General features: G+C 35.1%; 1 protein-coding gene across 4 annotated transcripts in view; it reads left to right on the top strand.

Moving 5' to 3' along the window:
* The first annotated feature begins 5,462 nt into the window (after window positions 1-5,462).
* Calcrl (calcitonin receptor like receptor) overlaps window positions 5,463-26,844 on the top strand; it is a 94,757-nt gene continuing 73,375 nt past the window's right edge. For 2 of the 4 annotated variants that reach the window (XM_006989618.4, XM_006989619.4), the window contains exons 1-2: window positions 5,463-5,709; window positions 24,060-24,127. The gene's annotated coding sequence lies outside the window, so the exon portion shown is untranslated. The remainder of the gene's footprint in view (window positions 5,710-24,059; window positions 24,128-26,844) is intronic. The other 2 variants (XM_006989620.4, XM_076569777.1) reach the window with 2 other exon arrangements.

The following is a 26,844-nucleotide window of genomic DNA, read 5'->3' as shown; positions in this document are numbered from 1 at the left end:
AAGTTACTAAAGGAGAGAAAGGGGGACACACAAAGTTATGAGGATGAAGATGTGTTGGGAGCCTCGAGGGAAGTTGGAGGAATGAAGTGAGGTGGACATGGTGCAATTTAAATTGTATATGTGTATAAAAATTTCAAAAGTTTCAAATAATAAAGATGTTTACAACAAAATCTCAAGAGCAGAGAATGTCCTATTGGCAAAATTTGTATTCTAGTTGCTATCTGAATGTTTGACATGGTAGATGATCAGTTGGTTTGTGTTCATTGGATGGCTATTCAGAAACCTCTTTCTGGTGATTAAAAGTTTGAAGAGCTGGATCTTGGAGATAATGAATATGCACAAAATATGTTTTTGTGAAAGGTCAGCTAAATTTTAAGTTGGAGCCATATTATAACCTATATATCTTGAACCAATACATTTCAAATTTAAAAGAAGCTTATCAAAATGTGAGGCATTTACCATTATGTTAGGAATTGTTGGAAATTCGATTGATATTCCTGATCAGCTGCTTAGGAGTCCATCTACATTGACCCAGTCAGAGGCTTCAGAGCATTGGTTGTGTGTGTGTGTGTGTGTGTGTGTGTGTGTGTGTGTGTGTGTGTGTGTAAGAGAGAGAGAGGACATCATGTATTTTCTAGTTGCTGAGCTTTGTTTCGACACTGAAAAGGGAAGAGGATTTGACGTTTACTCCGGCCCACAAGCCACGGTTTATAATTTGAGAACACTAGGTGGCAGGCAGAGACCACAGATACCCAGTTCTTCCACTATCAAACATTCCATACCTTTCCCCAGGTCTCCAGAGTTCTTCAGAGGGTGACACGTTACTTTCTAATTTTGCATTACATGTATTACAAATTCCTTTATATTTATAAATACTTATATTCTAGAGAAAAGGGCTGTGATAAATAAAATGGATGAAAATTTGAAGAAAATAGAATAAATTGCAAATTGCTAAAAACTTGCACAAGTTATACTAATGACAATAGTTGAATAATATAATGTATAATAATAATACTATATTGTCTTCTAGTGTTGGAAAACATTAAAACTATTTGTCATCTTTAAATTTAATGATTAATTTGTGTGCAAATACAAAATCGGTCACTTAAAAAATGTCAAGATGTCAAATACAAATTTAAATGCAACTTTCATTTTCACAATTAAGATTAATATTAAAAAATACAAAGCATTTCACAACACGTCCAGTATAAATTGATATCATGAGATGAGAAAGCATCTTTTTCAATGTGATCTAACTCGGTTCCAGAAATAGAAAGAATTATTTTAAACCTTTCTGGGAAAGGAGATTTTTGTGCCTCAAATGAACCACTCACACACTAATTCTTGTTCTTTATTTACTACTTGTCCATACAGACAGATTCATGGGACAGGAGTGACCGCACATAATTTTTCATCCAAAGAGCAACACTGCTGAGCGTGAAAGGGAGACTGCCCTGAGAACTGAGAAATAAGATCCCTCCACCCAAGGGTGCTGGCAGCCAGAGAACTCACTTCACCTTGCTTACACCAGGACTTCCTAAGGTTTTCAGATCTAAAATTCATTCTACTTGCTCTGTTTCATGCCTCATTTGCCAGTACGAACCCTTTCTCCTTCCAAGAGATCCTCGTGAACACCAGCAGGCAGACAATACTAAGTCCCACAGACATTCACATCCACCAAGACATACCAAGAATGAGATGAATAGGTAAATATTTGGTTGATTCTGATGTAATTGGACTCTCTTGGGGAAATACATCATGAAATCCTATAAGAAATACTACAGGCTTGTGAAATCACTTTGTGGTTATGTGGATGACATGCATTGACTGCTCACTTCAAATTCCGTTTTTGCACTTGTAAAAAATCTTATGCAATAAAGCTTATTAAAACATTATTACTTACCTTTAATAAATAATTTGTACAAATATAATGAAAATTGGCCCTTTAGTTTTAGTAACAGCATATTCACTCTCAGTAGATGTGGTGCTGGGTAGAAACTGTTTTAACCAAATCCAGTTAATTATCCTTTGCTTTGGAAAAATTCCTAACAGCAGTTGCTAGATAAAGTCAACTTTAAGGTTAATTTTTTTCCTTAATAAATTGTTTTTATGTAAGTGTATAAGACTCACCTGTTTCTCAAACAGTGAATTCTTATAGGGGATGGAATACATTAGCTTTTTAATTGCATCAATGATTTACAGATAAATAATGGATTTTGCATGATTAAAAACACAAAAAATTGCTAGTTTAGAATGTGATAGCCGAAAGTGCTCACAAACATATTTTTAAATGCTTTCTTTGGCCACCCTTACACTTTCGCTGGGAATGGTCTAACTATAACATGCTTCATGTAAAAGTGTTTTTGTTTTGGTTGTTTTTAAAGAACCATGTTTCAAGGTAGTAACTACAGAAACTCAAGTGGTCAGTTTAGACAGCAGAAACCTAAATTTGTCACACATGATTTTCATCTAATTTGTCTAACTTGTGGATGTAAGACTTTGATTTAGCATCCTCCTGATTAATTGCTTTGTGAGGCAAGGGCCATTTTGTAGGGGAGCCCATAGCCTTATTTAGAGACTGGCGCATTCGAGCCCCATAAAGGACCAAAATAGAGGGCATAAGTCCTGCAGTAAAATTTTGAAGTAGACAAATGTGACTCTTTCCCAGAATGCCTTTCATCTGTGCATCATTCTTGACTTTACAGAAAAGTGGACTGGGAGCACTCTGCATGGTTTATGCTCTTTGTGGGAATACTGGTAGCATTAGCTACTAATTACAGATAATGTGATTTCGTATGCTTGTCAACTGTCTTTTAAGTGACCAAAATAGAAGACACTTCTTATTTGCTGTTTATTTCCTAAAACAGAACTACTTTGAGTATTAATCTGAAAATTCAAACTCGATCACTACTTATCCAATAATTCTAAGTAGCTGCAGCCATGTGTTCTGGAAAAAGATCACAATATAAAATACATGTGGAATATATAAGACTGAATGAATGTACTAACAATAGCCCTTTGGGCCAGAATTACCTAATTGATTTCTGGAAACAGTTTTATTTAGTTTTGCCATAGCTATCCAAACTCTTGTCATACTAAAACATATATTTGAGAAGTTTCAATCTCTTCACTCATCCCTACATACCTTGGCATACTCTAGTTTCCCAGAAGTCTTATAGCATCTATTAATATAGCATGTTTCATACTTTTACATGTTCCTTAAATAGTAACTCTTGATGATCTGATTATTGGAATGTATGTCTACCTCTCTAAGGAAGACACATATATGATACTAACAAGAATTATCTAGAATCTCCACAGACCACAGTCATGAGCCTATGCACCCAACCAATAATTTATTCTAAATACTACAAATTCTATTAAATTCTTCATATACAACAGCACTTTGTACATCTATCATACAGGAGAATGATCACTGGGTGTGATTCTCCAGGCATCATGTTAGAGAAAGAATTCCTTTACTTACTAAGACTCTGCTATGTTTGAGCAAATCCAATGAATGAGTCAAAAAACATAAATGCTTTAACATTTACTGGAAATGTTAAATTCTACACATCAGTCTCTGTCTCAGAGGTCAAACATTCTTAGAATGGGATACATGGACAGGAACTGTGATTATTTGAAAGTTAAAAGTCTAATATTTCTTTTACCTTGAACTTTAAGCTGTAAACATCATACCTAAAAATTCCATCAAGATCATCCCACTAAGTGTGAGCATCTGCACTGGGACAGAGTTACTCTCCTTCTTTCTGCCTGGTTTCTTGGGCAGCGTGTGACTCCATATCAGAACTCTGCAGTTTCCACCCAAGAATGTTTTTGTTGCTTTTCTGATTAATGAGTTATTATTTAAGGAGTCAGGAGTGATTTACAGCATTGACTTTTCTTTTCAAGAGCTGGAGGAAACAGCACAACAAAAATATAATTCAACAGTTCCCTAAAGAAAGCAAAACTAAAGTTCTATACTAAGTAACTTCCCAAGTTATCTCATCTGCTTACTTTCTAGCTCCTTAGGCTACATTGTATCATTTCAGTTTCATATATAGCTTTTCCTTTATCAGTGATTGGTTGAGATTGTCATTTATGTCTCTTTTTTTATATGTATATATCCTATTATATATACCTACCTAAAATGAAAGATTCTGTAATAAATTTCTTCCATAGATCAACATAGTAAAAGTTTAAAAAAGACCATGGTCTTTCAGAGACATGATATTCTTAGGATCTGTAGCCTGTGTCCTTACTTCCATTACTGATCTGTAGGAACTCTGGGCTACTCAGTGTGCTACCTAGTTGCAGTAGCTGACCTATTAGTTTGTGCCCCTGGGCTCAATTCAGAGATTTCCTTGCTCACTGGAGTGAGCATTACATACCATTTTCTAAACTTTATGAAATATGGTGATCCAAAGTTTAAAAGATGTAAAGAATTCCAGATATTATTTCATTCATCTTTTCCAGTTTGTAGGTGAGAAACTTAATGTAAAGATCATGTAACATTTAGTACTGTCTGGCTTCAGGAATTATGATTATTGTCATAATAATCTCATAATTTATCGTATTATATAAAATCCAACTAACAAATATACCTTAGGTTTATAGTTTTTCTCTGTAACTGTAATTATTTTATACTCAATGATTTCTTAAAATATTTATGATATAATTTTGTTTAGAGGTAAGACTTTCGGAAAAAAATTAAAGTTCATTTACTACATAAAATTATTCCATTGTATCATGTTAGAAAATAGCCACATTTTTAAGGTTATTTTGAGATAAAATAATATAATGTTTAGGTTATATACAGTGACATAATTACATCAAATATTTAAAAGTATGTGCATTGATTTTACACTCTATACACAAATTGGCTTTATGATACATACACATATACTTATGTCATGAATGAGTATAAGGAATTTTTAGAAAGGACAGGCTGAAGTTTCTTCATCTCCTCATGCAAAATTGATTGTGGAAAGGGATCATGGATCAGTGCTCCAAATTATTGAGTCTGAAGTAATTCTGATGCTCATAATTCCATGCACCTTTGAGAAGAAAGATGTGACAGATAACAGTGTTACTGTTTGTTCTGGGAACTCTAATTCAACACACACACACACGCACACGCACACGCACACGCACACACACACACACACACACACACACACACCCCTAACTCCTTTGATTCTTTTACACTCAGATCGCTTTCAAATCACAGTCAGCAAGTTCTAACAACTCCGTCTAGGTGAAAGCCAGCCAGCTTTTGCTGGTAACAATGTGTTCATACAGCAAAGGATCTCTGTCTGTTCAGGCTGCTTCTTGCTCTTGTCAGAGTGAGAAGGGAGTTATTGCTCCTTTCCTGGGGTAAGCTATTTGAGAAAGAAAGTAACCTAACACTAATGGCAGGCGGGGCGGGGTGATGTAACAGGAAGCGGTGATGTTTCCCTTCTGCGGCTGATCACTTACAATCTGACAACACTCCCCATCTACTCAGAGCAAGTCCGGCTCTCTCCCGCGGTGAAGTCCTGCCCTAGACCATCAGGCTCCGTTGCTGGAACTCACCCTGCCTGCAGGACCACATTGCAAGGCTTAGACTTTTCCCTCGTCTGGGGTGGAAAACTCTCTTCTGCGGAATCTCAGAAATCCAATTCCCTTCTGAGACCGTTTCCCACAGAATTTCCTTAGGAGCTGTGCTGGGTAAGTGTATTATTCAAAAATATTTATTCTCAGTAAAATTCCCAGGTAGTTTGGCAGTGTTTCTATCAAGAATTTAGTAAGTAGCACCGAAATGATGTTGAAACCGCCTTTTTTTTTTTTAAATGCTACATAGGGGAACTAGAGAGTCTGACTCCAGAGTGCATACAGAATCTATTACTAGTGTATAAGAGTATTTACAGTGGTATTTAGAAAATAAAATTACCAGCTAATAACAACGTGAATGGACTGAAAGGCAAATTTCTGAACAAATATTTTAATCCGGAAACAATACCGTTTGCATTAGTTCTACTCTTAGCTAAATTCAGTCCCAGCAGCTGGAAAGCATCTGCCCCTCAGGAAGGGTCTTTACATTTTCCACTTAATCAGTATTCTAAGGAAGGAGCGGCAGAAGACTCGCGGGGTCCAAGAGTCTTCCTGTGGGGCTGAACACAAAGCAGGACTGAAAGAAAAGCCCCCAGCTTGGACTTCTGTTTGCCTCTCACTTCTATTTACATCGACATCTCTACCTAACCAAAGGGATTCTCATTGTTCTTTGTTGTCAGATATGTGTAAATACCTTTGTTTTGTTTTGTTCTTTTTTTATTGTTGTATGTTTGTTTGTGTTTGTTTTTCGGAGGGGGTATTCCTGAACTATTTCCACTGTATTTTGATCATGGGTGTTTTACAAGTAAGGAAAGGAAAAACAAAAAACAAAAACAAAAAACCCAACAAGACAAAGCCCGAACTGCCAGTGCTGTTAAGGAAATGTAGCGATTTCTGCATTACTTCATGGTTTTTCAACTTTTAAGCTTAAGAGTTGTAACTTCAACTGTCTTTCTGCAAACTTGCAGGGAAGACTATGATAGGATCTCCCAATAGATACAAAAACACAGTGATATGACAAGTGTATTAACTCGTTAAATAGAGGAATTAAATTAGGTATTCAAAGAAGCATTTCTAGAACAACGCTGTGATAAAACATCTGTAAATAAAACATCTGTAATTCTCTATCCCACAGTACAGACTGTCCTGAGAATTAAATGCCTAGTTAACAAGTGTTGTTACAGAGGCATTGCAAATTATTGCTAGGGGATGTAAGACATCAGATTTTGATTCAAATTGTGTTTATTAGCATAATTATTGAATTCTGTGTTTTCTTACTTAAATGAAATTCTACAGTACTGAGATTCCTTTCAATGCTAGCTAGCATTCTGACCACAGTCACCCGTGGCCTGGCAAACAAACAGTATATTAAAACTCATCCTAAGAAACTCCTTAATGATTTTTGGCTCTGTTCCCATACATATTTTTCAATGTAATGGAAACATTAATTCATACACTTGCAAGTTTTAAAATCATTGCAGCTGATTTATGTTTTCATTTTTTTAAATTATTATATCACTGAGTTCTCAGCTGTGTAGAAAAGGATAAGGTGTTTTTAAGATATGGCTTTTTACAACTACTCATTAAGTAATTGGAGAAAGAAGTGAAGTCAACCCATTGAATAATCTAACGTCACATAGTAACAGAAATTAAAAAGCATTATTCTAAGCCAGATTATTTTCTAAAATTAGGTATTATATTATTAAAATATTGTAAATTAGTAACTCCACAAACTCTTCTGATTTTTGTTCAATTAACACTTCAAAACACACAATCACCTTGTATAATTTATTTAAATATCCTCATCTATATTAACAGCATTGTTTAAAACAAAACAATCTTTGTCACCAAAAACCATAACAGAAAAATGCCAGACAATGAATATTGATGGTCATTAGGCATAGACATTATTTGAGTTAATAACTGGGAGATTAAAATAAGAATTCATATCATTCCAGAATAAATGTGGCTTTTAAAATGAATAAATAAATGTCTGAGGAGTAAACTATGTTTTTAATCTATGTTATTTTAACTTTGCAGGAGATATTCCTGTTAGCATCATAAAATCAATGCATATGGTCTTAGACAAGTCCTAAATATGTCAAATAAAAATACAGAATTCAAAAGTGTCATGTCTCATTGATCTGAAATATGTTTATCTAAATTTTTCTATTTGTAAAGAAATATATTTAGATGGCTGTTTGCAGCTAATACAATAGTGTGTTACCAGTTTTATCTCTGCTTACATTTTGATAGTAACTATTCAGAATTGTTTGTAAATTTTACAGATAAATTAATACAGTTACCTTTAAAGAATTAAAATAGGTATTCACTGAACAAAATGTAGTTCATGCTTTATCCATGACTTTGATTGAATTTAGTAGAACTAATTCTGCTTTTAGAGGTACAATGATGTCACCTTTCCAGAATTCAGATAAAGCCCAAGTATTTAATTCCCTGTTTTTGTTTGGGATTTAGGAAAGCTTCTAAAGCATTAACATAAGTCATATCTTACAGTGGAGTTAAGGGAAGACAGGGGTCAAGTCTGTAGTACAGCTTAACTCCTGACTCATTCAGAATTCACTCACAATGAAGATGAGTGAATAGCACACAACCCATGAGAGAAGAAACGTCTCTGGGCCCGGTTTGAAAGTCTGGTCTGTGGGCGGACTTTAAACATGAGTTATTATTTTTTTAATGTAATCTTTTTCTACAAAGAACTATACTACAATATTAAATCATTAAAAAAATCTTATTTAATATGTGAAAGAATCCCAATGCAATTGTGTAGAGACAACCTTTGCAAAACTACAAAGCAGGTCTGCACCCTAACTAGGGATGTTAATCTTTTCTCCATTTACTTGTGTGGAAATTCTCTTCCTGCCCCAAATCTTTCACCGACTCCCAGTGTCTGTAGTTTTCCCATTTCAGTTCTTAGGTAACTAGAGAAAGAAGTGGACAGCACATTAAATAACTCAATGTTTTTATTACTTTTAAATTCATGTGTAACTTTGAATGTATATGATCATAGTTGACTATTAAGTGGAACAATAGGTAGAATACAATTAATTGCAAAACTTGGAGAATAAATATGAAGTCATGCTTAAGGAAGAATGAAAAACATGTGAACTATATATCTGATAATACCATAATATTCATTTGACAGAGAGAAATATATTTTTATATGCTGTTACAATTCTCAGGAAAGCAGAAATTCCTCAATAAATACAGGTGATTATTTTTTCGTGTGTAATTAGTATTATAATATTTGTCAGTAAATTAGTTTTAAGACAAATAATCTCAACACTTTTTAAATTAATTCAGTTTTTAAATTAATGAATTATTTTAGAAAAAAGAAAAAATTAACTTTTAAGGACAAGTTAAACATTTTGCTCCCTGCCAGACAGAGGTGGCACACTCCTTTAATCCCAGCACTTGGGAGGCAGAGGCAGGCAGATCTCTGTGAGTTCAAGGACAGCTTGGTGAACAGAGTGAGTTCCAGGACAGCCAGGGCTATGCAGAGAAACTCTGTGTAAAAAACCAAAACCAAACCAAACTAAACCAAAACCAAACCAAACCAAACCAAACCAAAATAAAAAAACCCAACTACCACTACTACCACCACCACAAAAAAAACCCCTAAAACCCAACAACAACAACAACAACACAAATTTTAATCTCTAGTATTATTAAATAACATTATCACTGGCCATGAACTGAGTTAGGGTCTCCGGGTTTGCTAGAATTATTATCACATGATAAATTTTACTTTTACAGAACACATTTCTTTCATTTTTCTTCAGTTAGCTTCTTTATGTAACACTATATTGTATAACATGAACACATTAATATACCATATGCAAATATGGTCAAAATAGTGTATTAAGGTTTTTAAAAGTAAAGGAGTTTAATTCATACATGGTTTTAATAAATATGTGACACTTTTCTGCCTTCTAGTCAATTAAAAGGACAAAATATCAAACTCACCTAAAGTGACATGAGCCAAAGAAACAGAATAATAAATTAACCAATTACTTAATAATCTTATGATATTCGAGTTATAACTTTTTATTTTATTGCTGTCTTTAGGTGGAACCTGTTTTTGAGAGAACTCTTGCTCCCCTTAACACTATACCATTTTTTTTTTAACTAAAAGGAACTACCTTTCCAGAGAACACACACTATTGTAAGAAACCTTATCATTATTACTGCATTCAGGCTTAATCTGAGTTAACTGTGTTTAACCTGAGTCCAGTTGTGTTTTGCAGAAAAACTCTAGTAAATCTTCAAGCTGCATTTAGAATATTAAATAAGCAGGAGGTTGGTTTGCAAGAGTGTTCTTATTACGCCTTAGTTCCCTGGAAGACCCTTTATGTGCTCTTGAGTAGATAGGGCTGACTTTAACAATGAAAACTAGTATAAATTTGTCTTATATCCAAACACTAACCTAAGACTGGTAGTTATGCAGTTATTTTGCTTATATCTAACTCAATTTAGCCTACCTTCTAAGTATAATTTGAATGAAAAATTGAGACTTTGGCCAAAGTATCAGGGAGGAATGAATACATTACATTTTAAAATAGGAAATGATAATTAAAGTTGTGAAAAATAATTTCATCAGTACAAAATTGTTACTAATAATTCTTCAGCTATTTTTTATTATGAGAGGCAAAAGAGATACCTGTTTAGCTTAATAAATGGAAACCTAATATTAGAATAACAGGTTTAGTATTTAATAACACAGGGTACCTATGTGCGCTCCTTCAAGGACTTAATTTCAATAAAATTTATATTTTAAAGACCTTTGTAAGGACATTCCAAAAGGCTTTATTGGCTAAGAGGAACAATTTATACAATTGCTTTAGAAATTCTGATATGTTATGTCCACACATCCAGCCTAGTAGACTCTATTTAGCCCTGCAACATCCACATGTGAATCTCAAGTTTACCACTTGCTAGTTTTCCTTCATTATCTATAAATATTTATAAATATCACTATGAGTGTTATTCATACTGCTTTATAAGGTTTAGTGTGAAGTATGTGAGAAAACACATGGAGCATGTTTAGCAGAATATTTGCATAGAAGTAGATGCTCAATATATTTCACAGATCATCAGGTCTTTTTGAAATACAACTGAAGCCATAATGTGTATCCGTCCAAAAGTTTATTCTTAAAACCAACATTTAGACAATGAAAATACCATCTACTCCTATGAGCAAGCGTAATTTGCAACTGTAGTGCTCAAAGTGATTATTCTTCTGTCCTCATGTAACATGTAGCAGAGCAAAGTCTTGATTACTGTTTCTACATACACTTAGAATTTAGCAAGCCACGGAGCCTTGTCTGTGTAATACCAGTACTTACAGAGCAGAGGCAGGAGGATTACCCCAGTTTAGAGGCCAGCTTGGGCTACTGATCAGCTCTAGGATAGCCTGGGCTGCAGAGTGAGATGCTGTCTAAAGTAAGTCAATAAATAAATGTCAAGAACATTTTAGTTGTGAATACTATGACAGCCGCAGAAGCTTAAAATAAAAAGGATATTGAGAATGATCCAACAAACTCAATTTATGTAGTTTAAAGTCTTTTTTGGTTATTTGGGTTCTTAGGTTGTCTTGTAGTGGATATTTCTAATTACTTTTTAATGGTAAACACATGTTTTTCATGTATTAAAATATCTCAAGAATACCTGTGCAAGAAGATAGAAAAACACATTTAGATTATGAAAGGATTGAAGATAAGAGTTTGCTTTTGAGTATTTGTGGCTTATGACCTTCTTGAGAATGTAATAGAAACTGAAAACACTTTCTGAAGAGATAATAAACATGCAAATAAACTCCACTCACAGAGATACCTTTTTTAATGTAATTGCATGGAATTCACAGGACTTCCTGTTTGATGGAGCTTGCTTTCCTGACTTTCCTCTACAGAGGGGCTTTCACATTTGCTTTTCTGTCCAGATTAAAATCTGCTGTCGTGGTGGGGCACTCTGAGGAAGAAATCATTCTTTTTGTTCTTCACATCATGCTTTACTCCCACAGGGAACACCTCTGTTATAACTCATTTGACTATATAGTTATTTCTATTAAGAAAATACTAGGATTAAACTGTGTGGCATTGACAGAGGGATTAAAGAAAAGGAAACTTCACTGTTAAAATATGAAAGGTTAAAGCTGTTTTAGAATTCCCCAACAAAGATGCGTACAATGTGAGTGGTGTAGAATGCGTTAGATTGCCCTTTATTTCAGAGTGATCACCTTCTAATGTTTCACCTACAATCCACAGCTGTCCAAATTAATGCATGGATGCAGAAAATGTCTGACACACCAGGCTCTGATACTTTAGACAAGACCACACTTATACAACTGACCACTGATCTTGTGACAAAATGAAGAAAGTAGACACATACTGAGTAATAATGACAGCAGCATACATTGAGTTCATACCTCTTCCTGAATTACTTGTCTGTTGCCCAAAACAGAGGCCCTGTTCCATGTGTCTTTAAAAACCAATATAGGAGAGATGGCTGGAGAGATGGCTCAGAGGTTAAGAGCACTGGTTGCTCTTCCAGAGGACCTGGGTTCAATCCCCAGTACCCACATGGCAAGTCATAAATATTATAACTCCAGTTCCAGGCGATCTGACACCCTCACATCAATGCACATAAAATAAAGTTAAATAAATTATTAAACAAACAAACAAACAACTTGCTAAGTTGAAAACCAGGTTGATAACTCTTTGTTAATTTTGATGTATTTTATTTGGATGGAATTTTGTTCTTTAAACACTAATATGTACTAACTATGATTAAACTATGTATCATTGTATTATGATCATTTTAAGACTGAAAACATGGAATATAGCATAGTAAAATCATTTGTAAAGTATATAACTAAGGAAAATCATGAGAAATTGAAATAACTAAAAATGAGACAAACGTTAAGATAATTAAGGTTTCAACACTGTCCATTGCCTTGTTGAGAATCTTGCTATTTGATCAGATCTCATTGGAAAGCCTTCCTTTTCAAATTGTTGAAGTCAAACAATTTTCAAAGTTTTATTTTTAAGAAAATTGTTTTTTTTAAAAAATAAAACCAGCATGCCCATATTTAATAACTCCTACTTTATCCAACCTAGTTCTAGAAGTATATGCATTAGTTCACAATGCATATAATAAAATTAACAGGGTTTATGTTTGAGTTTGGTAAATTTTTAAGAATACTCACTAAATGTATAGTTTTCAAACTGACACTAAAAGTCAAGTGAGTTTACTAAGTGCTGAACTTCAGTATTTTAAGGACCATGTTTTCCAACTCTTTCATATGACGTGTAACTTCTGAAGTTGCAGACCTGAATACACTTAAGAAACCTACTTAAATGGACTCTTCCTAATTCAGAGATAGTAAACAGCCACCCGATGCTGTGTTTCCTCGGAGGACTTTGTTAAGTCTTGAGAGAGTTTGTGCTTTGAGGAAAAGAAGCTAGGCCAGTCCACTCAGAGAAGAGTCAGCTCCACCTAGATTAACTTCAAGTATTGTCCCACATCTGAACAGATACTTTCCAAAAAATCTAACAGCATCTCAATCTTAGATTGGGAAAAAAATTATTTAAGTATAACATATAAGCTTTTCTATCTGGACATATGTCACAATGTATCCATTCTAAATAGAAAAACTATTTGAAATAAAATTAAATTTGTATAAACACCAAACATCATTTTGTACCATGTTATGGGTAGATGTTTATGACAGAACTCAATGAAGGATGTCTTACTGGAGTAAACTGGGAGAGGAAGACTCTTTTCCTGTTCATCAGAGATACATCGCTGCAGCCTCTGGTTGCGAACACTAACCCCACTCCTCTTATTCATGAATACAGGATTCTTTCCACACACACCTCAGCGTTCCTTATTTCCTTTGTGAAGCTCCCCAGCTCTGGAAAATTGGCTTCATGCTGGTACTTCTAATATAAATCAACATGAATTAAAGGGAGATAAGTATGCTGTCTAGCTTTCCGCATATTTCTTTTAATGAACATAAATGTTCTCCTCCCAGACATCAACAGCCAAAGTTCCTCACCTCCCTGTAGTGTGACTCATTGTAGCCATTTTGTATGAACTCTGCCCAAGTCACTACTTAAAACCAACCTATGCTTGCCCACTACTGTCCTTTCATGCTTTTCAACTATGTTGCACGGCCTGGACTTTTCCTATAGTATAAGCATCTTGCACCAATGCATATAAGCATCTTGCACCAATCTACTGTAATTTATATAATTGCTATACTTTTTTTGAATTTTGTCTATTCCTCTAACATGTTTCTTTTTTGTGTACAAAGGCATTTCACTAACTTTCTAAACTTTTCTAGGAATGTCTGAATGTCATAGATGCTTAAGGTTGCTCGATAAAAGATTAAATGAATGGATTTTATACACTGGACTCTAGGCCACAGAAAACTGCACAGTGACCTCCTGGTTTCAGATGCTGGAGCTTCAGCTCTGAATGTGTTAGAATCTCTGCACATGTCCAAAGAGAAATTGTCCAGAAACCAATGACTCTTTTATTATTCTCAGGTTAATCTAACGTTTATCCCAACACCGTCTTTGTGGGTGAAATAAACTGATAAAGTTTCTGTGATGAGCTTGGTGTTCAGGTTTCACTGAATTCCAAGCAATAACCCTTCTTCCAACTCATATAAATAAGAACAGAGCCCAGTATTTTGACACAAAGTGTTGAAGCCTTTCCACAAGAGGCCCAACAATGGCTGAAACTGGCAGAATTATTGTTGAAACTGGCAAACTTGCCAACTGTTGGCTCCTGACAAAGCCTTACTCCATTACTTACTGCCTTTCTGGACAATGGAGCTAGGTCGTCTACAAAAGCTAAAAGCTTAGCCGTGGAGATGAAAGAAAGTAAGTCAAGCGTTTAAAAAAATCACATGTGGGAGAATGCAAATTTGGTTTAATAACAAAAAGAAGTTTAGTAGGCATTGAGTTACATCCCTGTCCTCTGTAAGTCATTAAGCTTTTTAATGCCAATCAACAAGTATTTAATAAAAACTGAAAAGAACGCTAACTCTCAATGTCCTTCACATGTGCACAGTTTTGTAGGTATATTAAACTTAAAGCCAAAGCACTATTTTTATAAACTCAGAATATGTATTTATATGTACAGAAAGATTCACACACACACACACACACACACACACACACACACACACAGAGAGAGAGAGAGAGAGAGAGAGAGAGAGAGAGAGAGAGAGAGAGAGAGATACTTAAACAAAATCTTGATCTGTCACAATGCTCCATGCTTAACTATCACCAAATGTATCTTTTTAAAAAGATTTATTTATTTATTTTATGTGCATTGGTGTTTTGCCTGCATGTATGCCTGCATGAGGGTGTCGGGTACCCTGGAACAGGAGTTACAGACAGTTGTGAGCTGTCATATGGGTACTGGGAATTGAACCCAGGTCCTCTGGAGGAGTAGCTAGTGCTCTTAATCACTGAGCCATCTCTCTAGTCGCCCCCAAAGGTATCTTTCGAGTTGATAAAATTTGCAAGTTATAACAATAACAACCAATTTTTTGTAATTTACATTCCCCATCTGCTTGAGCATCATAGACCTAACCATTCATTCGTGAAGAAACATCACAGAGATGTTCACTCTGAGCCCAGATATTATTCAGAAATACAATAATATTGGGGAGGATAAAGAGTGATGTCTATTGTGTGTATATATATATATATGTGTGTGTGTGTGTGTGTGTGTGTAATGTATATTCAGAGCATAATGAATGAAATATATATGTATCATAGTTCCTATTTTACCCTATTCTCTAGTAGCAATAATGACTAAATTTTTAAACCATAAGCAATGAACTGCATTGTACTCATTATACTCTACACTGCTGAAGTACTGCTAAAAATTAAATTAAAATGACTTCTTGTTGCCCTTCTTTTCTGACATTTTATTCTTAAACTTTCTGACTTTTTTTGAAGGGGTCATTATTAAGTACTGTATTTATGATTAAATCATTATCATAAAGAATAGAGAGAATCGTGCCTTAACTTTTGAAATTTAATCTTCATTTAATGTGTTTCTAGAATGCAAAGATTTCTGTTTGCTTTTATTTTGTAGTTTTCACGAATAATGGATCCTAAGAACTTAAGTGCTGAAATATATGATAAACAAGACAATGCAATGCTGTGCAGGGCATTTTCTTCATTCCAGGTAGCACATACCAGGAAATAATAAAGTAATGTGGCATCAATAACATTTTAAAAAGACAAAATAGCAATAATTTCTAAGAGGTGGATTTGATTAAACTGTGCAAAGGGCACTTAAAAAATAAGTTACCCATAGGAAAATAAATACTTCAGTGAAATTTCAAATCAAGTACTTTTGAGTGCAAAAAGGATTAATTTCTCAATTTGCAGAGCCGACTTCAGTTTCTCAAGCTAGCACCAATCTCTTGGGTGACAAATGAGTTTCCCATGTATTCTTGTTCAGAAAAATATTGTGCCAAAATAATTATTCTTTTTCATCTAGATTCAGCAGAGGCAACAAATGCTTTTGAGAGCCTCTAACAGAATACTACTTATAGGTTGACTATGCTCTATTAAAACATTTAATAATAAATTACACCTGTGAAATTTGCTGTGCATTTTGAATAGTTCAATAATTACTGCAATTTGCTCTTCACTGTATAGAGAAACTTTGGTACCGCATAGGGTGGATGGTAAATCACATGGTACAGCATGCTTTGACTCTTCTGTGTGCTGGTCTCCCTTTACTCTATGAAGCATCTCCCTGCGAGCGATTGGCACCAGTGACTGAATAACTGCCTATGAAGTGAAATAGTATCTGAGCCAATTTTGTAATTCATGATGTTACCTACAAACAATTGTTACTTATAATATTTTATGAGTCATTTCAAAGAGCTCCCGTTGAGAATTACTCACTTCAGAAAGCTCTAGAAAAGCATTTGTTTTGTTTTGTTTTGTTTTTTTGAGACAGGGTTTCTCTGTATAGCTTTGGCTATCCTGGAACTCACTCTGTAGACCAGGCTGGCCTTGAATTAATAGAGATCCACTTGTCTCTGTCTCCCAAGTGCTGGGATTAAAGGTGTGGGCAACCACTACAGGGATTAGAAAAAGCATTTGTATGTATCATAGTTTGGGACATGAGTGGGAGCGATGAAGGGCGAGGGTCGAGGGAAAGAGAGCGGGAGATCCTAGCTGGATCAAGAAAAGAGAGGGAGAACAAAGAGTAGGAGACCATGGTAAATGAAGACCACGTGAGAAAAGGAAGAAACAAAGAACTAAAGAGGCCCACAGAAATCCACAAAGATACCCCCACAAAAGACTGCTGGTAATGGTCGAGAGACAGCAGGCACTGACCTACTCTGGTGATGGGATGGCCAAACACCCTAATGGTTGTGCCATAAACCCCATCCAAGGACTGAGGAATCTGGATGCAGACATCCACGGCTAGGCCCCGGGTGGAGCGCTGGGAGTCTAATTAGTGAGAAAGAGGAGGGTTTATATGAGCGAGAATTGTTGAAACCAAGGTTGGATAAAGCACAGGGACAAATAACCAAATGAATGGAAACACATGAACTATGAACGAAAGGCTGAGGGGCCCCCAACTGGATCAGGCCCTCTGAATAGGTGAGACAGTCGATTGGTTTGATCTGTTTGGGAGGCATCTAGGCAGTGGTACCAGGTCCTGGGCTCGTTGCATGAGTTGGCTGTTTGAAACCTGGGACTTATGCAGGGACGCTTGGCTCAATCTGGGAGGAGGGGACTGGACCTGCCTGGACTCAGTCTATCAGGTTGATCCTAGTCCTCGGGGGAGACCTTGATCTGGAGGAGGTGGGAATAGGGGGTGGGCTGGGGGGAAGGGGAGGGGAGCAGGAAGGGAGAGAACAAGGGAATCTATGGCTATTATGTAGAACTGAATAGTATTGTAAAATAAAAAATAAAATAAAATATAAAAAAAGAGAAAAAAAACTCATAAACATTTAACACAGCTCATAGTGTTTCACTTTTGAGGAAATCCAGAGTATCACACTTGCTACACGTAGCAATGTGAAAGAAAAGCTTGGAGACTTGTGTAGAAGTTGATGAAAAGAAATGAAAAGAACAAAATTAAAGAGGGAGGCACTACTCAGAACACTTCACTTAAATTAACAGTAATTATTAATGACTAAGTGAAAAGTCTGATATAAAATCAAGTCAGGGATGAAATTTGAAAGTAAAAGGAACTATAAAAGACAAGAGCAACACTAAATGAACTCGGCAGTTTGAATTTATACATTTATATGTGCCAGGCAGATCTCTGTGAGTTCGAGGCCAGCCTGGACTACAGAGTGAGTTCCAGGAAAGGTGCAAAGCTACACAGAGAAACCCTGTCTTGAAAAACCAAAAAAAAAAAAAAACCAAAAAAAAAAAAATCCAAAAAACCAAAAGTGTATGTATAGTGTATGTGTGTGTAACAATGTTAATCAAAGAATAAGAAGCCATGCGTTTGAGACTGAATGGACGGAAGTGTGGAAGGAGTTGTAGTGATAAAAGAGAGGGGAAGTGGTGTAAATACAATACTCATATATGAGACTCAAAAACTAAATGAATTCATTAAAAAAGAGAGCAAGATTGAATTAAATGAGCAAAATAACAGGATAAAATAAGAGCTAGACCAGATAATAAGCTGACTCAGTAAGACATATTTTATTTGCCACAATCATAATAAAATAAAAATCCAATCTCAAAGCATGTCATTTAAAATGGGGAGATACTAGGTACATGGTCATGGATGATGGACCCTGAAAAGTATACTTTTTTAGTTAATAAGTAAATCTAAAATTGTGTTGGGAAAAAAATCTTTGTCTTATGTTTTTGGGTACTTGGAGTTAATGGTTAAGCCTGGAGTTACTATCTGAGATAAGCTCTGAGAAGTGCCTATTAAGTTGTGAAAAGCAAATAGATTTACTGTCTTCTTGTTCTAAGAATTGAACTCAATTGGTCAAGACAATGGCTCCACTTCTATGTGGTGGTATCTTAGAGTCTAAACTGTTGACACGTTCCAGGTTCTCAGAATAGTTTCTGAATAGACAGTCATCACACTGGAAGGATCAGGGTTATTTGGTAAAATTTAAGTCCTTTTCACCAAGCCTATCAGACAGTATGAGGTGGTTCAACCCAGCCAGAAGTAATGCATATGTTTCCCAGTGTGCTCTGAAAGTGTTCTCTTTATTGGTGTCCTGCTGATCGTGATAATATGCTGTATGGCTATATTAGGTTCAAGCTCACAATAACAGCACAGGAGGGTAAAAAGTCATATGTTTAAATTAAGTGATCATCTTTTTCAAAAACTACCAAACTCCAAGCATTCACACTGAAATCTGAAAAAAAAAGATATATGAAAGACTTTCTTTTTTAAGCCTTAGCTCTGAATAAATAGCATTGATAGGAATTCTATTCAGAGGTACATTTTCCCTCTATGAGTCAATATAACTTACAAGTATCAGGAACTTGCTATTAATTCAAGTTACAGCTTTTCTGCTTACACTGGACTCAGGAGTAATCATTCATACACACATACACAGGTATATACACAACATGCATACAATAGGACATACACATGCATGCACACATACACACATGCACACACACAAAGACACTTGAAAGCATACATTAACTCAAGGGCTTTTCTTTTTTCTACCATTTTAAAAAACAAAATAAAACATAAGTTAAAACAAAAACAATAACGAGATTGGACAAGGCAAACCAATAGAAGGAAAAGAGCCCCAAGAGAAGGCACAAGAATCAGAGACCCACTCACTCACACATTCAGAAGTCTTGAAAAATACTAAGCTGAGAGCTATAGTATATACACAGAGGACCCGGTGTAGACCTCTGTTGGCCCTGTGCTTGCTGCTTCAGTCTGTGAGTTCATGTGAGTTTAGTTCAGTTGATTCAGAGGGCCTTGTTCTGGTGTCCTCTATTCCCTCTGGCTCTTACACTCTTTCTGTTTCCTCTTCCACAGAGCTCTGAGGGGAAGGGTTTGATGGAGACATCCTATTTAGAACTATGTGTTTCAAGGTCCCTCCCCCACTCTCCCCCTCCATATGTATATGTATATGTATATATATGTATATATATTATATACCTCTGAATAGAATTTCTATCAATGCTATTTATTCAGAGCTAAGGCTTAAAAAACAAAGTCTTGCATATATCTTTTTCTAGATTTCATATTTCATATATATGTGTGTGTGTGTGTGTGTGTGTGTGTGTGTGTGTGTGTGTGATGTCTGACTGTGGGTCTCTGTATTTGTTCCCATCTGCTGCAAGAGGAAGCTTCTCTGATGATGGCTGAGTAAGGCACTGATCTATGAGTACAGCAGAATATTATTAGAACTCATTTTATCGTTACTTTTTTTTTGGACTAGTAGTACTTGGTTTTACCCTAGGTCTCCGGGATATCTAGTCTTTGGTTCTTTGTCACCCAAGAAGTGTTGGGTATGGGTTCCATCTCATGGAGTGGGTCTTAAGTCAAACAGGGGTAATCAGACATTGGTTGGTTAGATTCAAGGATTTTTCATTATTAGTTACCTAAAATTCCATCACTAGTTTCCTAGAGAACTCAGAAAAAGTATGATGTAGATTTTTAAAAACAAAATCAGATGGCTAGAATCAGATAAATAAATCATACTCATTAATTCCAAGTACACAAATTTTTCATTTAACAATACTTGTGAACGCTCATGAAAATTCTAATATTTTGACTGTAAAAGGAAGAAAAAATTTCAAATTGGATTGTACTATGAGAGTCAAAGCCTTCTCCCCTGTATTCTCATCATACTGTGGTGATATTGTGTTCCCCAATATATTGTGCACCCTAAAAAAACTTATCTGGGGTCAGAGAACAGAACAGCCACTAGATATAGAGGCCAGAAAACACTGGCACACACACCTTTAGTCCTAGCATTCTGGAGGCAGAGATCCATCTGGATCTCTGAGAGTTCAAAGCCACACTGGAAACAGCCAGGCATGGTGACATACGCCTTTAATTCCAGGAAGTGATGGCAGGAAGCAGAAAGGTATATAAGGTGTGAGGACCAGGAACTGGAGCTGGTAAGCTTTTAGGCTTTTAGCAGCAGTTCAGCTGAGATGCATTTGAATGAGGACACAGAGGCTTCAAGTTTGAGGAAACAGGATCAGCTGAGGAATTCAAGAGGTGAGGTGGCTGTGGCTTTTCTGCTTCTCTGATCTTCCAGCATTCACTCCAATAACTGGCATTGGGTTTGTTTTTATTAATAAGACCTTCTAACAATTCGTGCTACGTCATACACTGTACTTCTATGTTTTCACTTAAAGATTCAAGATGCACAATTCTAGACAGTCTTACTGTGTTGATGCTCTACAGAGTTTACTCTCTAAACTTTGTATCTCACTTGCAGATTGCATCTATCATAAATATCCTCTTTAACACCCCTTTATTAGAACCTGGTTTGTCTGAGCATCAAGTTCTTGCTTAACTATTCACACATACAACTCCACCAATAAACTGTTATACTATACTAGGTTCTAGATATTTGGAGATCATTTACTCCTGGTATGACTTTCTAAGTAATATATTATTTATCTTTAATGTTTTGATTTTTACTGTATAAAAGTGCAATCATATTTTCTGTGTCAATTGCTTTTTTTTCACATAGCACTGTACTTTTTGAGGTAAATCACTCTTAGAGTGTGTTGTGTGATATATTATTTAACACTACTTCAATATTTCATTGCATGAATGTGTCAGAATGAATTTATCCTTTCTACTGCTGAGAAATGTTAGAATTGCTTCCAACATTTGACCTTTACAAGCAAGGAAGTTATAAACAATTTCCCTACATATCTCCTTATACACCTGCATGAATTTCCTTATAGAAAACATTTATAAGACGTATTTCCAAGCAATCCATAGTGCTGACCCAATTTAAATTCTCAACAACAGTAAATGAGATATTTATTGCACCATAGCCTTTCCAAAACTGAATTGCTGTGAAATTTTCTAATTTCGCCAGTCTGGAGGGTGTAACACAATATCACATTGTGGTTTTGATTTACATCTCTCTGGTCATGAATCATGGTGAATTTGCATGTAAAAAGAATAAAAATTTTCCTTTCAAACATTTGTTTCAAATTAGGTAATTGAAGTAGTTGATTTGGAGGAACTGTGACTAATCTAGTTTTTGTGCATCATCTATATCTATATCTCTATCTCTCTATCTCTCTATCTCTCTATCTATCTATCTATCTATCTATCTATCTATCTATCTATCTATCTATCATCTCTTGTACTTAAAAGCAACCTTGTGATTATACTTGGCCCACATAGATAATCTCGGAAAAAAATCTCTTCATTCCAAGGGTCATCTAACACAGCCTTACTTTCATATGCATCTTTAATTCTGTTTCGTGTGCTATAACATATTCACAGTTTCCAAAGATTAGATCAGGGCATCTTCAATGTTCCCACAACAGTTGTTGACTATGTGAACTGATGGATTAGTTCAATTAGATCATTTCACAATGCATACATATGTAAATATTATGTTGTATTGTAGAAAGACAAACATGGTATGTACTCACTTACAAGTGGATAATAGATGTAAAGCAAAGGATAAGCAGACAACAACCCACAGCTCCAGAGAAGCTAACTAACAAGGAGGACCCTAAGAGGGACTCATGGATGGCTTTGGGAAGGGGAAACAAGGAGATGTCCATGAGTAAATTCGGGTAAGGGGGCAATTAACTCTGTATTTAATTTTGTGATAACCAGTGTAATTGGTTTCATGACCTGATTACCCAAGGGTTTAAAATATTCTTCCATGGCCACTTTGACTGGGATAAAAAAAATGAAAAATTTAGAATTATACTGAGAAAAAACACTGATGTCCCTCAGCTGTTTCTATTTCTAGTGGCATCTTCTAACAAGTTGGGAAAATATTCAAAATAAACTTCAACTTTGAACCTGCTGAATTCCATATGAGTGCCAATAAAGCCTGAGCCTGAAGAGTTTTTATTTTTTTCAAAAGCATTTTTAGAAAAATCCTGATTCTAGATTTAGACAGCTTTGGTTCACATCTAAATAAACCTATTTAATATAACCAGATCCTAATCCTAATAATAGCAATATTAGATTACAATTATATATAGAAATGATGGAAACATGATACATTTTTCTTAATTATAGAGTAATATTATAAGATAATTAAAATAAGTTTTTGTTCACAAAATACTTTATTGCTTTAAAAACGAGACAGCTGACCCAAGCCAGTGGGAGCTCATGGGCTCTGGGGAACATGCATGGGACCAAACTAGGCCCTTTGAATATGGGTGACAGTTATGTGGCTAGATTTGTTTGGGGAGCCCCTGGCAGTGGGACCAGGACTTATCCCAGGTGCATGAACTGGCTTTTTGGAACACATTCCCTAGGGTGAGATACCTTGCTCACATACCTTCCCTTGACACAGCGGGGAGGCGCTTGGTCCTGCCTCAATTTGATATGCCAGACTTTGTTGACAGTGTGAATGTAAAGCAATGAAAATTATACTATTATTTCATCTTGCTTTCAACATTCACTCAACCTGGAAAGACATATAGAAGCCAACATATGTATTCAGTTTATTTAATACTACTAGATTCATTTATTACTAGCACTCTGTAAAAAGAGCTCAAGTTCATTTTTGATCCAGTAAGCCTTAGCGTTCTTCTTTGACCAGGTCTATGACTCCCCCTTGCTTTTAACATTTCCATTCTGATGGTGCTAACCCTCAGAACCAGCCAACTCATTCTTGTCCTAGAACCGTTGATCATCATTTGAGGACTAACCTTTCCCTAGGGCAGCCACAGTAGCCACCCTCCACTTCCAAAGTCCCTGCTTCTATGCCACCTCTTCAGAGACTTTTCAGATTGTCACAGTCTTCTCCTTTTATTTCTTTTATCTGCTTTATTTTTCTTGGTCGCACTAATGACTGCTGGACATTTACATATCTAATTATTGGTGAGCTTTCACCTTAATAGTTCCAGAAGGTCAGGGACTATGGTATCTTCAAGTTACAGAACAAAGCTACACTTAAGCAGACTCCACCTCCTTCTAGTGCTAAGATCTCAAGCAATAGGAAACATCTGCATTCATGTTTTGTCCCTCAGTGACCCCATTATAAGGATATGTTGCCATGCTACAAAGCAAAACTTTTTTTTTTAAACTTCCAGGCTAGTTTAATGGTAACTTAAATGTGACAGATATATCTCCTCCAAACCTCCAAACTTCCCTTTCAAACATACCATTTAAAATTGTAATTTTAACAGAGAAACACACTAGTATATGTTTTTAAATTAAGTTCTGTAAAATTCCACTTTCTACTCATAATGTTACCAAATTCACAGGAATGTTCTTTTGTCATCCAGGGCCCTATGATGATACACCAACAACTTGTGCTACCAACTGTCAAAACTTTGGATGGTCTAACACTCAGGTATTGCATATATTTCAACAAGATATTCTAAGTAACATCTTGGATTGTGAATAAAGTCAAGGATATTAAGAATGCATTAATTATAGGAACAAAACTTTACAGAGTAGTGTACAGCTAACTTTTAAATAAAAAGAAATCTTCAGTGGCAACCCAATAAATTACCGATAGGGGTAGAATTATGCACACCTATCAATTCAAAATTATTTTCTCAAGACATTGGGGGGGGTAGAATGAACTCCATAATTGTGTTTCTTTGGCCAGATGACTAGGAATAATAAGTTAATTTTGAATGTGTCCTATCAGGTTTTTTTATTCTAGTGATTTAATGAGGTAAGCTATATATATATATATATATATATATATATATATATATATATATATATATATATATATATATATAATATATATATACATGTGATATATATACATGTGATATATATATATATATCACATACTCTAGAGATGGTTTTTAAGTGTTATAATGTGGCAAGGTTATTCATTTGAACACACTGTCTTCTTTGTATAAAGTTCTTTGTTTTATTAACCACATAATCACTGTTACATTATGTGTGTATAAATGGGGTGAGATAAAAGTTTCTTATATTTATAAAGTAGAAGATACTTTTTTTTAAATAAATAAAAGGACAAGAATGTAGGGGGATGAGTTGTTTCAATATTTTGCAGTATTCCAGGTACTATTTTTAGGGATTCCCTAGAAAAGAGTGTGAACTTGATTCTGTCAAAAACCAGCAAGGGCATTGGTGCTTCTAGAAAGACAGATGTGTCCAGTCATTCTAGTGCTATGGCAAATAATTATGCATCTATTGATACATGTGATAGTCCCCTCCCCACAATGCTTAATTAGATTTCCTTATCCTAACTTATTTTAAGCTGAAAGGTTTTTAATATTTCAATGATTTTTCCTACTAATTTACAATAATACTAATGAAAATAAACTGTACTAATTTGTGTTAACTCAAAGCTTCATGAAATGATTCCTTTTTTTCTGTTTTTAAGCTGTCGACTTTAAAAAAGCATTCCCAAGTTATGCTGTTAGACCCCAAAATAGACCATTTATAATAGTTCTTTGTCCCAGTGCCTGTCTTTGGGAACTCATCATTGTTCAGCCCTCTTATGTGTCAGTTTCCTCTGCGCATTACATTTCAGATGACTCACTGTTCCTCACAGCAAGGTTTTAATACTCCAAATGCCTACATATATGTGACAGCTGCCCTCTTCTTCCTGACATTTTCCAAGGGATGTTCTGCCAGATCACTTCTTATAACACTCCCATTTGCTTCATATAAATAGGGAGGGACGAATCTATAACAAAAGATTTTTTTTTTAATAGGAAAGAACTGGCTTTGGCTTCCCATTGTGTATATCCATCATAATTTGATGTCGAAGAGGATTATATAATATTTTACAATATCATTCCAACGTGCAAATTGTAGTGTATATTTAGTAGTTTGGAAGAACTGCAATGAAAGGTTTAGATTTAAACGGTTGTCTCTTCAGCTGATTCATCTCAAACGACTTATTGAGCATGAATCAGACTCTCTCTCTCTCTCTCTCTCTCTCTCTCTCTCTATATATATATATATATATATATATATATATATATATATATATATATATATCTCGTGTGTGTGTGTGTGTGTGTGTGTGTGTGTATGTGTGTGTGTGTGTGTGTGTGTGTGTGTGTGTGTGTGTGTGAAGCTATTTGGTGCCTTTGTAATTATTTTTATTTCTAACAATTAAGTTTAAAGTGCAAATATGTTTAAATTCCAGCAAGAAATGGGTTCACAAAATCATTCCCATGAAGATGAAACACCTAACTAGAAGTAGCAACGGCCTTTCATTACATCTGTTAGAATCCATAGTGGTTTAGTTTTTGTCTAATAAAATAGCCTAGAGCTGAGACTGAGGAGAGACGATGCCCGTTCTTAGCACAGTGTCACTGTTATGGAACATATTACAGTTCACTAACTCCTCCTGGTGTCTATGTTCTAAATCTGTACAGGATCTGATTATGATCTGATTCCTGAGAAGAATCTAATTGCATCATTGATGTTTAGTAATCTTGCTCAAAACTTTCTGACTCCAAAAGAGTAAAGATACCAGCTTTCTAACACATTTCTAAATATTTCATAGATATATTTCACATTTAAATTTTTTGTCTAATTTGAATTGAACCTAAGATATTTCCCCCCAAATTAAAGACAATTGTTTCACACACCTTTTGTTAGTTTATCCTGATCATATTGACTAAGGATTCAGTTTAATGATTATTACTAAACTAAGTAACCGAATTGTTTGGATTCTAGGTTCCATTTGACTTACTGGTTTTAACTTGAAGACTAGAATTATTTGTTAATTCCATTATACTTACTGTTATTTTGAAGATAAACAGCATTTTAATCAATCTTGGTCTTGGATATATGAATATAAATATCGGCTCTTAACAAATATTTTATTATTATATTGTTTTCTATCTTGACATTAATCTTTCTGTCAAAGCAGGTTAGATATCTCCTATCAATGATATTAATCTTGACCAAATATTTCCTTCTGAAATTGCCATACTAGAGTGAATACAATAAAGTGTAATTTTTTAAAAAAAGATTTGTTTATTTTATGTATGTTGGTGTTTTGTCTACATGTCTGTCTGAATACAAGAAGAGGGAACTGGATTCCATATAGTTATCGACAGTTGT

This window comes from Peromyscus maniculatus, chromosome 4 (genome assembly GCF_049852395.1).
Source record: "Peromyscus maniculatus bairdii isolate BWxNUB_F1_BW_parent chromosome 4, HU_Pman_BW_mat_3.1, whole genome shotgun sequence".
Taxonomy (NCBI): domain Eukaryota; kingdom Metazoa; phylum Chordata; class Mammalia; order Rodentia; family Cricetidae; genus Peromyscus; species Peromyscus maniculatus.
The sequence above is the reverse complement of the archived record's forward strand: the minus strand, read 5'-3'. Positions and strand labels throughout refer to the sequence as shown.